Consider the following 17,920-nt stretch of genomic DNA (forward strand, 5'->3'; position numbering starts at 1 on the left):
ATATTTTGATTAACACAATGGGAAAATAATGTTTTTGTGTGGAGATGTCTCAGAGAATTGGGGAAACTGGTGTGAAGAAAGGCATATCTTCATTTCACGCTTTAATTTATTTAAGACAATGCTAGTATCAGGAGACACCTTTATTTCACTGACTATGTCTTATTTGGGGCCAGCATGCCATAGCGGGTTGAATATTGAACTAGAACTCAAGCCAACTCAACCATGAAAATGATCTGGGTAACCTTGGACTAGTTCAATCTTAGCCTTAGAGGACGGCAATGGCAAACCTCCTCTGAATTAATCTTGCCAAGAAAACCCCATAGGAGCGGTTGCCATAATTCAAAGTTGACATGAAGGCATATAACAACAAAATCTTTAGATCCCTGTTCTAGCTGAGGCTACTGTATAATTGCTCTGCCCTATTCACAGAACTTTATGAGTGAACCAAGAGTACAGCCAGGGGATTCAGGATCACAGTGAAGGAAATTTTCCAGCCCTGCCATTTAATGAGTCTTTTGTCCCCAACATCACACTGAAATGTATGACAGAACGTTGGCACTTTGCTGAGACTATACTGCTGTGCATCTTGCCAAGTTGATTTCATTCTCATTTAGGTCAGCTACATAGTAGTCACCTTTCATTAGTAGAAATCACACCGTGCATGTGATATGTATTTGCACAATATCCCTGCAAAGATGTGCATGCCATTTTGTGCTTGTAGCTAAACTGGTTTTGAGAGGGAGTTAACCTGGAGTTTGTTTGGAAGAAAGGCATTTGGGATTCTTTTTCTTACTTTCTGTTTATTCATTTTTGAAATCTTTCTTATACTGCAAGTAATAGGAGGAATATTATATTATTTATATTAATCATGGGAGGCAGGGCAGGAAGAGTGATATCTGGAGATGGGGGGGAGGGGCGCTTTGGATTATATGGATCCCAAGCATCTCCTGGTCTTCACCACCACACTGTTATCTTTTCTTCTTTTGTCTTTTGCAGAACTTGAAGCTCCAGTGTTCGGAAGATATAAAGGGGATCTGAGGTTAAATCTTCCCTTGAAGGACAAATGTTTGACTTCAAAGAGAGAAGGAAAGGGGGTGAGGGTGGGACAATGACTCAAAACTCCTATTGGCTGTATTTATACTGCAGAATTATAGCATTTGACACCACATTAACTGCCATGCCAATTTTATAGAATTCTGAAATTCATAAATATTTCCCTTTCTTTGTCAAAAAGATCTGTTGCCACAAAAAACTACAAACCCCAGAATTTCATATGATGGAGCCATGGCACCCAGTTGCTACAAATCTGCAGTGTGGATGATGAAGACATTCAAAGATTTTGTATCATCTCAAAGTTCTTATGTTATTTCTTATCTCTCTCTTCACCCAATCGTTAATTCACTATTTGTTTAATATTATACAAAAGAAAGGAATGGTTGCAAAGAGTACTAATTGCTTTCCAACTGTGCTTTCCTTTAGCCACCTCTATGCCCATGGCAAATTTGTTTTGACAGCCCGATGTGTGCTGGAGTAGTCCACATGAGGGATGGGAAGGAAGTCACAGGATTTTCATGACTGCAGATATATACAGTTATGTGAAGGTGCACGTTTGTTTGGTGGAATCGGGTTTAAAGAGCACCTTTTAAACACGTGCTTTTCAGCTGTTAACCCAATTCTACCCACACTTTCCCCAAATGTCATTTTGCCACACCCCTCCTTTATCCCAGGTGTTACTGCATGTGTATAAGGGTCATGAAAGATAGACAAGCTTCTTATCCTTGTTTCAGTGATGTTAATGCCATCAGAATAGAGATCAGTTTAATTAGAGTGCATGAATTCATGACTCAGATGATCTTTGTAAACTGCATTAAAACTCTCTTCATCATATTGAGTTGTTGGGGATTGCTTAAAACAGAGACACAGGTAAAGATCCAGACATGAATGAATAGACAGAAAATGTCACCGTTTTCTTTGAGCTTCCATTATTTTAAAATGGTTTTTACGATGAGCTGCCTGTTCTTTTTATTATACTATTTTTCAATTTTAACTCTTGTTGCAACAGCTCCTTTGGCTGCTGTCTGGTTTTGGATACAGTTCAAGGTTCTGGATGTGACATGGCTCAGGTGTAGATTATTTGAAGGACCATGACTCCCTATATGAGGCTGCATGTATTTTGCGAGTTTTTGGGGTGTGGGGGAGAGTTCTGACTATTCTACCATCTCTGTGGGTACATTTGGTGGAAATGCAGGAGAAGCTGCCTCAGTGGCTGCTCCCTGACTCTTGAAGTCATTTTCCAGACATCCTCTATTTTCTTTTCAGAGAAAAAGACTTCCCCTTTTGACAGTTATTTGATGAGTGACTGTATAAGACCCATCTCACCTAAACAATGAAGATCTGCATAGTTAAAGCAATGGTATTCCCCATAGTAACTTATGGATGTGAGAGCTGGACCATAAGGAAAGCTGAACAAAGGAAGATAGGCGCTTTTGAACTGTGGTGTTGGAAGAAAATTCTGAGAGTGCCTTGGACCTCTGGAAGATCCAACCAGTCCATACTTCAGGAAATAAAGCCCGGCTACTCATTGGAAGGATATTAGAGGCAAAGATGAAGTACTTTGGCCACATCATGAGAAGACAGGAAAGCTTAGAGAAGACAATGATGCTGGGGAAAATGGAAGGAAAAAGGAAGAGGGGCTGACCAAGGGCAAGATGGATGGATAGTATCCTTGAAGTGACTGGCTTGACTCTGAAGGAGCTGGGGGTGGTGACGGCCAACAGGGAGCTCTGGCATGGGCTGGTCCATGAAGTCACAAAGAGTCGGAAGCAACTGAATGAATAAACAACAAACACCTAAACAATGCATCAGATCGTGCTAATTGTTGTGTTGTTCTCCCTCTCATTCCCTCCCCCTCTCTCTATGCATCCATATTAATGGTTGCATGTTTGAATTAGATTTTAATATTTTGATTGCTTAATCTTGTTTTAATTTTTTGTATCTTGTGATAAAAATGGCTACTCTCTGGAATGGGCCCTGTACATAGAAACAGAACTATAGTTGTCATAACAGGGCATGCACAACAGATACAAGACACTGCATGAGCAGTGTGATTTTTCTTCGTGATGTTTTAGTGATACTTCACACAACTATGAAAGTAACTTAAAAGCTACAGTGATTTGGAATTTTAATGTACTTTTACTATACCTTTTTTGGGAGGAAAATAAATAATTGTAAGTAACGAATTATTCCTAAGTAGTAACGCTGAAGCTCTGCCAACAGCTGAATGGGAAAGTGTAAAAATTAATGTTAAAAGGGGCATTCAGATCTAAAAATGAGTTCTCAAGAAAGCAAAACTTTTTTCCCACATAGTTTTATATTTATTCAATATTTCAAGATTAGAGTAGAGCCTAACATTTAATTAGCATAGCAGGGCTCCATTGAGCCATTGTAATTTGCCTCTCTCTTCAAAGAAATACATGCGTTGTTATATATCCCTCTTTTCTTTTGCTATGAGGCACATTTCAAAAGAACAGGCACACTTCCATATGCAATACCATATCAGTCTGATTATATCCTACATAACAAGGCATGCCCCAAGATAAAATAACACTCAGATATTTATTTGGACGAAGCACTTTGATGTTAAGCGAGCTAAAGAATTCTTTATACTGAAAATGCAAGATGGGGGAGTTTCTGTGTCATTGCAATCAATCTAAATCCACAGTGGAAGTCAACACTCTCTTCCAACTGCTGTTGTACAATATAATGCAATTCAGATCTTTTTGTTTCCAGTCCCCAATGCAATAAAGAGTAGTTAAGCACACGAAGAATGCAATAAGGGGGCATCTGTTCTTGCAAAATCCACCCACATTGACAATGAAGGTCTTGGAAAGGAAAACTCCCTGTGGATTGTTTTGCTAATGTACTTCCAAATACAGGTAAACATTAAAATAGCTAGACTCGAGGGAATTAATAGTTTAAAACAACAGCAGCAGCTACAACAACAAAGTGAACTCCTATGAGTTGAATGCTGGCATCAAAACACTGAGCTTTTGGAGTTAATTCCTACACTTCTATCCCTACCTCAATGGAGATCAGTCTGAATTAATATCACACATTGGCAGAGAGGATCTTCATATCATGCATAGTGTTCATGTAAATAAGAAGCTCTGGATTGGCCTTCAGGGATTTAGGGACCTTGTGATGTTATGTTAGGAGCAGGCCCGTAGCCAGGATTTTGATTCAGGGGGAGCTGAGTCTGAGTGAAAGAGGGTCTACCCTAGCAAAGCTTTTGTGTCGTTACCCCAATACCCCCATGCATACGGGATATATTGAGCATGGTGATCAGATCATGATATGAATAAACATAACAGTTGAAATAATGGACCAGTAAGGCCTTCTCGCGGATCACCATGAGAATTTCGAGGGGGGGGGCTGAAGCCCCTCAAGCTCCCCCCCCCCCCCCCGGCTACATGCCTGGTTAGGAGTATGATCTCTGTTGCAGTGTGTATTCTCTATACATTGTTCCATTAGCAAGATTTGGGCTCCAAAAGAAGTGCTTCTCCTCATACAAGATTGGCAAAGAAGTCTCCTTCCATGTGGCCTGTAGTATTTGGTGTTGGTGATGCAATCTAAACACAAAGTCATGACCTCAGAATGAGAGAAATGCTATGATGGAATCAAAGGAACCTTGGAACCAGTGTTGTAAATTTGGCTCCCACTAAAATATAGTAGGGATTAAAACAGCAACAGGAAAGGGGGAAAAGTAGGAATAAAACTGAAAAGGCTGGTTGATCTTCCTTCTTCCCCGGCCAGGTTGAGCTCACCGTAGCTCTGAATTTGTGTTCCTCATCCCATCCCTACATAGGCTCACTGTCTTTGCTAGGAAAGACTAAAGTTATTGGATCACAGTTTGCTAGGAAAGACTAAAGTTATTGGATCACACTAAAGTTATTGGATCACACTGAGTTGGATGATAACTTGGCGAATAAGCATATAAGAAATAATTCCAGAAATTGGAAATGGGGGTGGAGGTGGGGGAAAAGGTCCCTTTTGAACACAATTGTCAAGAGTTAAGGATTTGGTCCCACCTATGGACTGCCACCCATGCAATGCCTCCACTCAAATTTTCTTCTTTTTAAATTGCCTAGATATTTCCCCCTTGACCCATGTTTCCCATTTTAGACTTAGGAGGGAGTTATTTTTAACCAGAAAACAAAATGGAAGTAAAATTTTATGGTGAAAAGTTCCATTTCTGGACATAAAATGACCCAGCTCCCATATAATAAAATTGTCTCTATGCCAGACAAAAGGGGCAGCAGGGCAAATCTGTTGCCCCGCACATTTTGGCCTTGCGGTGATGCTTCCCATAATAATACTTTATTTATAACCTGCCCTAATAATACTTTAGTTATAACCCGCCCTATCTCCCAGAGGGAACTCAGTTGGAAAATGTAAGATTTATTGTTTTTTTCAGGAAATGAGTGAAATGAAAGTCCAACTTATGTCAATCAGGTTTTAAAAATAACTTGACATTGTATGTCAGAAAACATTTCATGTAATTGATAAGTTAATTGATTTTAATTAGTTACTAGGCCTGGGCGGTTTCGTTCGTTAATTTTGTAATTCGTTAAATATTCGTTAATTTTAGCAATTACAAAACGATTACAAAACTTATTTTTAAACCCGGAAGTGTTTTTAAATATCGAAACGGCATGCGCCAAAAAATTTTGTATTTCCGTCCATTTCGGAAATACGTAAGATGGCTTGGCTAGATGCTTGCTGGGAGCTCTCCTCTCTCTCCTCTGCCAGTCAGAGCCTGAAAGAGGAGGAGGAGGAGGAGGAGGAGGAGAGGGCGGGGAAGGCGCCGGCTGAGCAAGGCGGCCCGTCGCTTCGTTCTCCCGAGGAGGAGAGGGCGGGGAAGGCGCCGGCTGAGCAAGCGAGCGAGAGGGCGAGCGACCCTCAGCGGGAAGGCGGCCCGTCCCTCCTTCCTCACCTTTGCGGTGGGTGTGCTTCGTTCTCCCAATTCCTTAGCGGAGGGCTGTGCTTCGTTCTCCCAATTCCTTAGCGGAGGGCTGGGCTAGATGGCCTTTGGGGAGCCCTTCTCCCAATTTCACATTGCTTCGGAGGAGCCGGGCCCGACTCGGCGGCAGCGCTTGAGGGCCCGCCAGAGTGAGTGCCTGCCTTCCCTCCTTAATAATAATTTCTCCTCCCTATTCTACTAAATTAATAATTAAATTAAAAAATATTGAAAAAATATTGAAAAAATATTGAAAAAATATTGAAAAAATATTGAAAAAATATTGAAAAAATATTGGAAAAAAAGGGCGCCATCTTTACAAAATGTTTTGTAAATATTAACAAAATTTCGTAAATACCGAACTTTTTTAAGGGAAAATTTTGTAATTATTTTAAATATCCAAACAAACAAAAAACCCCAAATACAAATCGATTTTAGAAACAAATTTTTGCGTTGTTACCCAGGCCTACCTATCCATATTTGTAGAAACAGGGAATGTGTGGCCTTCCAGATGCTCTTGGCCTACAGTTTCCTATTGCCCTAATCAGCATTTTCAATTGAAAAAGAGAATTGTATGTGCAGTCCAGCAATGAGAAAACTACAAGCTTTCTTTATCCGTGGTATAAAACTCAGACATACCTAACTTAATTCTTATTCAGCCTCCTAGAGTAGTATGGCATCTTTCCTATAGACCTCAAATTACTCTAACATGGGGTTTCTTCTGACAATTTAATTTTTAAAAAAGATATTATATACTTACATTTTCAAACATTTGCAAATAGTTTAAAATATGTTAGTATAAAACAGACTATAATGCAGCTTTTCTGTATATAAATTCTGACCCTACAGAAGTGATCATAGAAAGTGAAATTCCAAGAGTTTTACCAAGTAATGTATCATAGTCAAATATGAAAATATTCATTTTTTTCCTTCATGTTTTATTTTCCAAGGACAGAATGGATTTTTAAAATTGTATGTTTATGTTCCCACAATCTTTAGAATTTTTGAAGATGCACATATTTGGAATATTTAAAGATGCAACACTGTACACACTCTCCTAGGAAAAATCCTAGTGTATTCAAATTTGAATGAACATGCAACAGGAGGAATGAAAGTTAAGAAACATTTTAAAAGAAACCCTTCAAGTTATTTCCAAAGTTAATGTATACGTTTATTTTTGTTACTGATTTTTTTTCTAGCAAATAGTCTTCTGGGAAAAGGAGAAATGTGGAGTATGATTGTATATGCTATAAAAAATAGTACTGTACCATACCTTTCTATTTCTTTTATTGATGTCCCTATGTTGGTCTTTCCGCTGTGCTCCTCCTGTCACTTACTTCCTCAGCTGGGGTTATAGGTAGATACTTCATTCGACAGCTCGCCTGGCAGGAACCTCAGCAATTCTTTCTTTTTATCATCAGACGCCACAGCTTTAACCAAAAAGAGAAAGAGAGAGAGAGCGATAGGAGGGAGGGAGAAGAAAGGGAGAAAGAGAGAGAGAAATTGTAATATAATTTAAGACATCACCAACTTCTAAGCAGGAAACCTCATCGTAAATCTACAGGAGAGTTTTTAATCTGGGGAGCTTGCCTCCTTTTCCATGAAGAGAGCAGAGAATGAACGGATAGCACAGTTCATGAGGCAAGGTATATTAGAAACTATTCATGGGGAAGACGCTGATGGAACAAAAGCCACTTGACTTGGCTGGATAGTGTGAACAATAGGATGGTGTTTTATTATGCCACAGTAGTTAGGCATGAATAATGCATGCATGCATGGGGATAACGGCCACCCTGTTTGGACATGGAAAAAAAAGGTGGCAACAGCATGCTCCCAGGGCTCTTTATTCAAGTCACTCACCCTAAACAAAATAATGTTTACCAGCCTAGATACTGATCATGATGAGAAAGCAATAGCAAGCACGGAGGTGAAAACTCAGGCCCCTTCCACACTGCTGAATAAAATCCCATATTATCTGCTTTGAATCAGAATATATGGCAGTGTGGACTCAGATAACCCAGTTGTAAGCAGATATGGTGAGATTTTATTTATTTATTTAAAACATTTATGTTCCGCTCTTCTCAACCCGAAGGGGACTCAGGGTGGAGCACAGCATATATATGGCAAATATTCAATGCTGGGACAAGAATTCATATACACATACATAAACAATAAAAAATTATCTCAATATTAAAATACACCATTTTAAACCGTCCTGATCATCTGTGTCAAATCTAATTAGCCTGGTAATCTTTCCTATTGCTGCTTTATTGTCCCGTAAGCTTGGTCCCACAGCCAAGTTTTTACCATCCTTCTGAAGGACAAGAGGGAGGAGGCCGATCTGATCTCACCAGGAAGGGAGTTCCATAGCCAGGGGGCAATCACCAAGAAGGCCCTGTCTCTCATTCCCACCAATCGCGCCTGTGACAATGGTGGGACGGAGAGCAGGGCCTCTCCAGAGGATCTTAATAGGGGGAGATGTGTCCGGACAGGTATGCATCTCCCCCAATATGTGCCTTGATATTCTGGGCTGCTCCATGCAGTCATGAAGAGTCGGAAACGATTGAACGAATAAGCAACAATCAAAATTCTGGGTTATATGACTGTGCGGAAAGACCCTCAGTAGTAGCTTTGCAATGAGCACACTTTTTTGTTATGTCAGGAGTGACTTGAGAAACTGCAAGTCGCTTCTGGTGTGAGAAAATTGGCCATCTGTAAGGTCGTTGCCCAGGGGATGCTCGGATGTTTTGATGTTTTTACCATCCTTGTGGGAGGCTTCTCTTGTGTCCCCACATGAGGAGCTGGAGCTGATAGAGGGAGCTCATCCGCGCTCTCCCTGGATTCAAACCTGTGATCTGTTGGTCTTCAGTCCTGCCGGCACAAGGGTTTAACCCACTGCGCCACCAGGGGCTTCACTGAAAATAGCACAGACAATAAAGGAGAATCACGTACAACTGAGGCTGAATCTATGAATGGAGAAACTACTTTAATTGCCATGGCCCGATGCTGTGGAATCATGGGCATTGTAGTTTTACAAGGTCTTTAGCCTTCTTAGCCAAATGGAGGTGGTGCCTCACCAAACTCCCAACTCCCAAGATTCCATAGCATCAAGTCATGGCAGTTAGTGGTGTCAACCTCCATTAATTTTATAGTATAGATGAACCCAGAACCAGTGTTCCTTCAGTTTCAATAGATGGAGAGGACATTTAGTACATGTATTTTATTATTTCCTAAGAAATGGTGTTTATAACCATTCCATTTATCACCACAGCTATTATGACTTAAAGCCCCTCAAAAGTAATCTTTGATACTAGAAATGTTACTCGTGATATCAATCTATCTATATCACTAACTATAAACTGTACAGAATATTAAAGATAAAAAAGTGTGAAAGACGTGAACTCATCAGATGGGACTTATTTTGGTGACATAAGCCAGTTCAGTCATAGTTTACCCATAGATTTGCTGACTCCCATCACACAACGCAGAAGAACTTCTGGTGGGGCTCCGTACATAACAAGTGTGGAACTGGGTTATGCCATGGCAGTGACAATACTAGAAGTCATGAGAGGAAGCCATGTGTTCAATGCTTCCCTCTGTGGGATCGGCTTGCCAGTAAGCTGGGCGATGCAGGGCGTGGGGCAATGGGTTCCACACACACCCCCAATGGGCACCGCCGGATTCACCATGATCCATGGCAACTCTGGCATCCCATGTGAAGAGGTCCTTAGTAACCAAAACTATTACCAAACATTTCACTAATAAAACCTCTTTCCTCTTAGAATCAGAGTCAGAAGAGACCACATGGAACATCTAGTCCAACCCACTGCCATGCAGGAAAAACACAATCAAATTGCTCCCAACAAATGGCTATCCAGCTTATTTTCAAGAGCCTCCAAAGAATAACATCTGTTACACTTCGAGGCAGGATATTCCATTGCTGAACAGCTCTTAGAGTCTTATTTGTTACATTACTTCTGAAATGTAACTTAATTTATCAGCAACTACCCCAGTAACTTCACTTTTGTAACTTATTACTTCTAAGCATAGATGAAATTCAGTTATAGTCTAGCAAGCCTGTTTCTCTGCTAGTGCAGTCCGGCACTTGCCTATTCAGAAGTAAGTCCCATTTGAATTAGCAGGTTAAGTGCCTACAAGATTGTTTCCTAAATGTAGCTTCTTCACTAAACTCCCCTTTCAAAGTACTGTTAATTAAGCAATGCTCCCTGAGAAACCTCTCATTAACAGCAATGTGAAGATGGGTTTTAAAGTTCCCCTCAGGCTTTGAAAGCTTAAGCAAACTAGGAGCATCAGTTTTGTTCACGTGGGTTTCTTCTTGCTAGTCAGGAAAAGGCACATAACATTCCTTACATTCTTTTGTTTTTTGTTTGTTTTTGTTTATTCATTCAGTTGTTTCCGACTCTTCTTGACCTCATGGTCCAGCCCACATCAGAGCTCCATGTCGGTCATTGTTATCCCCAGCTTCTTCAAGGTCAAGCCAGTCACTTCAAGGATAACATTCATCCATCTTGCCCTTCATTGGCCCCTCTTCCCTTTTCCTTCCATCTTCCCCAGCATCATTATCTTCTCCAAGCTTTTCTGTCTTCTCATTATTTGGCTAAAGTACTTCATCTTTGCTTGTAATATCCAGTGAGCAGTCAGGCATTGTTTCCTGGAGTATGGACTGGTTTGATCTTCTCCCAGTCCAAGGCACTCTCAGAATTTTCCTCCAGCACCACAATTCAAAAGTGTCTATTTTCCTTCGCTCAGCCTTCCTTATGGTCCAGCTCTCGCATCCATAAGTTACTATGGGGAATACCATTGCTTTAACTATGTGGATCTTTGTTGCCAGTGTGATGGCTCTACTCCTAATTAGTGGTTGCCCTCCAAAGAAAACACGCACCTCCAGACAGAAGGAGCCAACCGGATGGCTCAAGGGGAGAACTTGAATCCCCTCCGTGAATGACCAGCTTGTTCTGGTTGGCATTCTCGCCAGGCAGAAGAGGGGAGGGGCCTTAGGAACTTTCCTACAGGTAGCCCCCTTCTCTCTGCATTTAGCCTTCCAGCAGTGCAACCCAACCTCAGTTCAATATGAGTTGTACTAGTCGCACTAGGCCGGGTAGGAATTTTTTCCCTCCTCAGAGAGGAGGGTTTTTCACCTACCCCATATTGAAGCTGACAGGAGTAAGGAATTTAAATGGGTGGGGCTGTATAAATAAGTGTTCCTGGCAGGAAGTTGGGGGAGAGATTGGATCGGCGTACACCTTGGCACCCCTCCATTCTGGGGTGAAAGGAATGTTGAGTTTATCTCTGTAGGCTCCATGGCTTAGGGGGTTCATCAAAATATCTTCCTTAGGGCTTTATGGTTCGGGGGGGGGGGTGGAGGTCCCCTCCAATGGCCTTCCAGTAATGACCAGCTGGGACAGCAAGCATCAATGTGGATTGCCTCCGGGGTCGGGTGTTTCGCCCAATGGTTGGTTTGGCAGGTGGTCTCAGAAAGATACCTGGCCCCACACCATTACCTATGTCGCAGTGCTCCCCCCACAACTAGTCAATTAGCTCACTTATCAGTTTCTAATTAGGTCAATAAATGGCCCATTTATTTCTCCACATCTTGTGTCTGGTCTCGTATTTCACGGTGGGGATTCAAAGTATGTTTTTACAGAAAAGAGGCAGACTGCATCACCGTGCCCCACAAACATTGTAACAAACTGGGCAATATTCAGATCTTTCAGCCTTTCACCCTACTTTCCCCGAAAGCATAAGACTGCAATATTTATCATTCTAAGCAAGGCGCCCGATTGAAGTCTCACTTGTCACTTCCACTGCCGTTGGAGGAGGTCACGTTTCCTAGTGAGGTAGATCTTGTTTGTTAGTTTTCAGTTCACATCACTGCCTTCCTTTTGAAATGTATGTGATTAGCACAGTAGGGGCCTGTTACTTGTATGTCATGAACCCAACTCTGACATCTCTTAACAACTGTTTTTGCGATGTCATATGCCTAGAACAATAGTCAAACTTGTTAAACAGGCCAGGAAAAGTAAGGAAAATTCAAGCAAAAGCAGAACAAACCAAGAATTTAAAGTTATTTCACCGGCAAAATCTTTCTCCTTTTTTGCTCAGGAGCCCAGAGTAATGGTGTGTGTGAGAAAGAGCTTTAAAGGGAGAGAAAAGCTACTCTTGTCATCACACTTTTAAAAAGAGCTTGTATGCCAATTTAAAAAGAACTGCTATTTCAGCGATTTCTTAAATAACCTGTTCCTTTCTTCATAATCATCCAATATATTTCCTTCACCTTTTGACTATTTCAAGGCTTTTTAATAAAGTAAAATACTCAGTTTTTTTGCCAGAATTATGGTTTAGAAAGCTCCTCAGAAATATATTATCGTTACATGCTTTTTAGAAAAGATTGAATTAATGTAGAATTCTGATTTGCTGGAGAAAGGTAGAGGGAAAGTCTTCACCTGTTCTCTGCCTCCAAGCACACTTTCCTTCTATTCACCCTCCCGAATGAGTCTCCTAGTATTCTTTATCTGCATTAACACAATCACCAAGATAGCTATAAATCACATATAAAAACCCTGTAGCAAGGCATGTTAGTATATACATAAAACAGACTTAGCAGTGTTCTCACCATTTCAGACTTTTTCGCTCATTTCTTCAATTTTAGTTCCCACTTGATAGCTTTTATTCTTTACTTTTAAAGCTTCTCCTCCTTGTCTTCTCTCGTCTTCTCTCTCTCTTTTTCCCATTAGGATTCGAACAGACTGACTCTTTCCCCAATATGTTGATACATGCCTGAATACACTTGTAGAAAAGCAGCTTCTCCTTTTGTTTGGCTCTGGTTGTGGCGGAGCGTCCTTCCACCCCAATAGGCAATGGCACCCCTCACAGTGGGAAGTTTCCAATAATTGCCAGAACAAATTAAACTGGGGCTTATCTGTTCCCTTCCTCTTTCAGTTGGAAATGGAAGGAGCTGGAGAACAAGACCAATTTTAACTGTTGACAATACAGCGTGGCAATAGATTGGATACAGCTAGTGCAAGTCATGTTATGGGCATGCTGCTTTTCAGGAGAGAGATGGGCTCTGCATCATGAAGACTTTGAAACAGTTTCTCCCATCGGATGAAGAATGTCATAGTGTCCTTATAAGCTAACGAAGAATCTGCCCATTTAGAAAAGAACAAGGCAGCTACAAAGAACAGACTTATTTCATGCAACATGTGACTTCAAGCAGGACACTGTCCAAATCTTTCCTTGTTGATGAACAACCACATGAATGTCCAAAAATTGATCAGATTTCGATGTTACCACGTATGATAATATTCACAATGGGGGCACAGTCAGAAGAATGTTAAGCATGGATATACACTCTATAATTGGATGCAGTGTGCAAAGCAAGACTGCCTCACTGTCCTCAACAAAAGGCGCTTTGAGTTTTTAATGTATGTTATTATTTCAAATTTCTCTTTCCTTGTTTATACATGTTTTCCCAGAGTGTAGAAGTAATGAGTTCAATAAATGAATTACAAAGGACAAGCATGTAATGACGATGCATTTAAAAAATCATGCAATGAATTGGAACAACATATTCCATAAGTGGTTTTTGGTAGGATAAACAGTGTTTCTTTTCAGAGGATATTTCGAGGCCTTTCATTATGAAAATGAGTTTCTTTCTTAGCATTGACATGACAATGGGTTTCTTCTTTAAACACAGCAACCATTACTAGAAACTCATTTAATTTTGGAAAAGGCATGACTTTTTAGAGATTGCAAACTTTTGGGAGGAGTCCCCAGTGGCGCAGTGGGTTAAACAGCTGAGCTGCTGAGCTTGTTGACCAAAAGGTCGCATGTTAGAATCCGGGAAGCGGTGTGAGCTCCTGCTGTCAACTCCAGCTTCTGCCAACCTAGCACTTCAAAAACATGCAAATGTGAGTAGATCAATAGGTACTGCTCCAGCGGGAAGGTAACAGCGCTCCATGCAGTCATATTGGCCACATGACCTTGGAGGTGTCTATGGACAAATCCAGCTCTTCAGCTTAGAAAAGGAAATGAGCACCAATCCCCAGAGTCGGACATGACTGGACTTAATGTCAGGGGACAACCTTCTGGTGTGAGAGAATTGGCCATCTGTAAGGACATTGCCCAAGGGATGCCAATATGTTTTGATGTTTTACCATCTTTGTGGGAGGCTTCTCTCATGTCCCTGCATGGGGAGCTGGAGCTGACAGAGGGTGCTCATTCATGCTCTCCCTGGATTCATACCTCCGATCTGCTGATCTTCAGTCCTGCTGGCACAAGGTATTGTGCCAATGGTCAGTAATGCAGGTAATATGTATCTTTACATATCTGGAGAACAATCCCTATGAGCAGCGGCTTAAAGAATTGGGCATGTTTAGCCTGAAGAAGAGAAGGCTGAGAGGAGACATGATAGCCATGTATAAATATGTGAGAGGAAGTCATAGGGAGGAGGGAGCAAGCTTGTTTTCTGCTGCCCTGGAGACAAGGATGTGGAACTACAAGAAAGGAGATTCCATCTGAAGATGAGCAAGAATTTCCTGACTGTGAGAGCCACCCAGAGTGTGGTGGAGGCTCCTTCTTTGGAGGCTTTTAAACAGAGGCTGGATGGCCATCTGTCAGGGGTGCTTTGAATGCAATTTTCCTGCTTCTTGGCAGGGGATTGGACTGGATAGCCCATGAGGTCTCTTCCAACTCTACGATTCTATGATTCTATGATTTACACTATGGTCGTAATGAGGTGCTAGCTGTTTCAGGGCAGGTGTCAAAAAGGCTACAGGCCTTGGGCTAGCCTTATGAAATCTTCTACATGAGACAAAAAAGGAAGATCTTTGGTTTGATCTGGCAGGGTTCTTGTTTTTGTAAGTCTTTTCCTTTCCCTCTTTATCCTGACTTTAAGTAAAAATACGGCAGAAGTTTGCTAAACTGACTTAAATAGTCTTACAATCCCACCTGGTGACCCTTGCCTGAACAGGAACAAAGCTCTGCACTTAAAAGAAAATAGCACTGGAGTTTTGTTAAGGGGGAGACAAATTCCCAAAGAGGGTGATATATCACGGGTATGCCATTGCGTGCAGTGTTATAACGCCATTAATACAGGTTGTCACATTTGTAAGTGAGCTGTGATAAAGACAATCTAGCTTTTTCTACATTAGATCTTTTCTGAGCAGAAATACTTGGTGTGGAATGGCTTATAAATAAGAGTTAACAGGAACTGGACAGAGCATGGTGAGTGTTACAGTAACAAGAATTAATTACTTTCCAGAGAGCTGAACCATGTTCAACACCCCAAAGGCTTCTTCCAAGAAATGTAATGAGTCTGATGAAACTTTATGTTACATACTTATATTAAAGACAAGATAATGGAAGGTTGAAAACTCAGGCATAACTCACGACGTGTTATATTTCTGCACACTGGATTTCCTGTAAGCAGTAATCTGCCTCTTACTTAAAAAACACATATTAAAAGCAAAGAAAAAGTTGAGATACAATATTATTATTGAGCCAAAATTAATCAATTAAGCCTAATTACTTCTATTGTGAATGGTCTTGGAATCGTGTACAGTAAGTGATATGCTAGATATGATGAATGACTTTCTCCATGCTTTTTGGAATAAAATATTTTATTTCAAGTAGTTTGGGGCTCAGGTCCAGCAAAAATTGATGGCAGTTTAGTCTTTTTGACATTAATGTGGAAAACTTAAGATAAACTAATTTTAAGTGAAACTAATCATAACCTTTTGGGATTGCGGCCATAATCTGTCAGTTTGAATGAGCGTGTACTGGGACGTAGGCCTGCTTTCACTGCCTCTATTCTGTATCTTATGGAGTCCCCGTTGGTGTAGCAGGTTAAACTGCTGAGCTGCTGAACTTGCTAACTGAAAGATCGCAGGTTCGAATCTGGGGAGTGGTGTGAGCTCCCACTGTTAGCCCCAGCTTCTGCCAACCTAACATTTTGAAAACATGCAAATGGGAGAAGATCAATAGGTACTGCTCTGGCGGGAAGGTAACAGTGCTCCATGCATTCATGCTGGCCACATGACCTTGGAGTTGTCTATGGACCACGCTGGCTCTTCGTCTTAGAAATGGAGATGAGCACCAACCCCCAGAGTCGGACACGACTGGGCTTAATGTCAGGGGAAAAACTTTACTTTTACCTATTCTGTATGATAATGTTAAATCATATTCGGGAGCAATCTGGCTTTAACCATGTTGGTGGTCATTTTCAGTAACCCACAAGCAGTCAAAAATATTCCAAAACCATGTGACTGATGATAGTTTAGTTTTGCTGGCTTTGTGCAACCATGAACTCTGAACTCAAGTTCTTATTTTAGAAACAAAGCCCTTTCCAAAGCTCACCAGACCTGTGTCTGAAGTACATTTAATTTACAGATCAGGAAATTGCCTGTTCACCTCATCCATGAATGTGTTAGTTGGCCTTAGTGATGAGGCAGGTCAAGTCATTCTAATGCTTGAGAGGAAGAAAGACATGGTGTTACTTTTTCTCATGTAGAGACTGGCTTGACTGTCAGTTAAGCATTGGCAATAGGCAGTGGGGACAGAAAGTAAATTTGTAATTATTTGTTCCTAAGTCAAAAAAAGGTTTTACTGTCAGATGGGAAACCCTGTCAAGAAAGAAAATAGACCACTAAGAATTTTGTGCAATTTTCTCTAATGTTCCCAAGAAACAATAATGAAAAAGAAATATACTGCAGAGAAAAAGATGAAGTTTTTTCCCTTCGCAAACCTTTTTTTCTGCACAGAAAATAGGTTATGCACAGGATTAAATTGTTTCCTAATTATTCATCTTAGCATAAAATAGAAAATATTCTGGTGGCACATCTATACTGACCAGTTAGGTCAGATGAGCCCTGCATCAGCTCTTTGACAGTCAAATGCTGCACAGAGTTGATCTGGGGTAACGTGGGGCACAGCCACTTTAACATAACATTATCCCATGTTAACCAAATTTGTAGGATACTCTGAATTCTGGCTAGAACTCTCCTTACTGCCATCCTGTGTTTCTCATGGTTAGGCAGCAAAGAAACACAGAAAGGTCCTTACTGTAACCTCTCATCTTCTGTGTTGTGGTGGTCTCTGGCTGGTGCTAGAAATATCATATGAAAGCTGACTGTCACAACCTGGGGATCACAACCAGATACAGTGAAGACATCTGTCCTTGTGCTTTGCTACTCTGCTGCTCAGTATGTATGCCCACTGTAGAACACATCTCACCATGCTAAAACAGTGGATGTGGCTCTCAATGAGACATGCTGCATGATCACGGGATGTCTGCACCCTACCCCACTGGAGAAATTACACTGTTTAGCCAGTATTGCACCATCTGACATCCGCCGGGAAGTAGCAACCAATAGTGAAAGGACCAAGGCAGTGACATCTCCAGCCCATCCCTTGTTAGGATCTCAGCCAGCAAGCCAATAACCTAAATCAAGAAATAGTTTTCTAAGATCTACAGAAACATTATCTGGAACACCTCAGCAAGCGAGAGCCCAAAAGAGGGAGGCTCAAACCCAGAACCTCAATCAATGGCTGATACCAAATGAGAGACTCCCTCCTGGGCACACAGAAAACTGGACGACTTGGAAGGTGCTGAACAGACTGTGTTCTGGCATCATGAGATGCAGAGCCAACCTTAAAAAATGGGGCTACAAAGTGGAGTCCACGACATCTGAGTGTGGCGAAGAGCAAACCACAGACTACCTATCACAATGTAATCTGAGACCCGCCACATGCACAATGGAGTACCTTCTTGTAGCAACACCAAAGGCACTCCAAGTGTCCAGCTACTGGTCAAAGGACATTTAATAGAATGCCAAGTTTTCAAACTTTGGGGTTTTTTTTTAAATACCATACAACTGTTTGGCT

The 17,920-nt window shown here is 41.2% G+C and overlaps 1 protein-coding gene across 3 annotated transcripts in view; it reads right to left on the reverse strand.

The window, feature by feature from the left end:
• CDH20 (cadherin 20) overlaps positions 1 to 17,920 on the reverse strand; it is a 241,467-nt gene that overhangs the window by 109,709 nt on the left and 113,838 nt on the right. For 2 of the 3 annotated variants that reach the window (XM_060774698.2, XM_067467530.1), the window contains exon 2: positions 7,290 to 7,446. The gene's annotated coding sequence lies outside the window, so the exon portion shown is untranslated. Of the gene's footprint in view, positions 1 to 7,289; positions 7,447 to 12,650; positions 12,825 to 17,920 lie in introns of those variants that run through there. The other variant, XM_060774699.2, reaches the window with a different exon arrangement.

This window comes from Anolis sagrei, chromosome 4, assembly GCF_037176765.1.
Source record: "Anolis sagrei isolate rAnoSag1 chromosome 4, rAnoSag1.mat, whole genome shotgun sequence".
NCBI classification, from domain to species: Eukaryota; Metazoa; Chordata; class Lepidosauria; order Squamata; family Dactyloidae; genus Anolis; species Anolis sagrei.